Source organism: Plasmopara halstedii (assembly GCF_900000015.1).
Source record: "Plasmopara halstedii genome assembly, contig: Scaffold_2386, whole genome shotgun sequence".
NCBI classification, from domain to species: domain Eukaryota; phylum Oomycota; class Peronosporomycetes; order Peronosporales; family Peronosporaceae; genus Plasmopara; species Plasmopara halstedii.
In genome coordinates, this window is record NW_020189293.1 from 374,299 (window position 1) to 375,080 (window position 782).

Here is a 782-nt window from a genome sequence, read left to right on the forward strand (position 1 = left end):
GTACGTGTCACTCTACGATCAGCCCGCGAGCCCAGCTCGGGGTTCCTGTCCGATATACCGCTACTGTCTACCAACTCGGACATTCCAATGTCCAGCACGTTGACCGTCTCGGTCCAGTGCTCTCGCCAATAGTGCTTCTGTCTCCTAGCAGAGGTGAGTTCATGACTCGCCAAAGCTCCACCAGGAGACGTGCGCGTTGCCCCAAGGTCTTTGACCTCCAATCAATCCATGGCTCATGGTGTTTTAACCAAGCTATTCCTAGGATGGGGTCATACCTCGCATCCAAGTATAAGACTAGACAGCGTTCCACGCTATCAAAGTCAAGGAACTTGACTCCGAGATCCACACGGAACTTCGGGACCGTGTCACGTGTCCCCGTCGCTAGGCGAACAGTGACGATGCCACCCAACCGCGCATTCAGCGCCTCAGCATACAGCTGACTTCCTTCCATCGTGAATCGTCGAGCATAATTGCCCGACGCCCCGGAAGCGATGAGGATCTTCCATGGCTTCTCGAAGCCTTCTACGGTCTCCTCCACGGCCAGCAAGCCCGGCCTGTATACACGTTCCGTGCTCAAGAGCACGGAGCTCTTCGGGGCTGGGCCCCGCTGACCTATGGTTCACTGAGGCTCAACAGAACTCATTTCTTCTTCACCAGTAGGTCGCCCCACGCCTACTGGATGGTGTCGTTTCTCCGCGACAAACCAGTCTGGTAGGAATCGGGGCGATGGTTCGAAGAACCTTGACGCGCCTTGCGCCGGGGGCAACCGTTCCGAAGGTGAC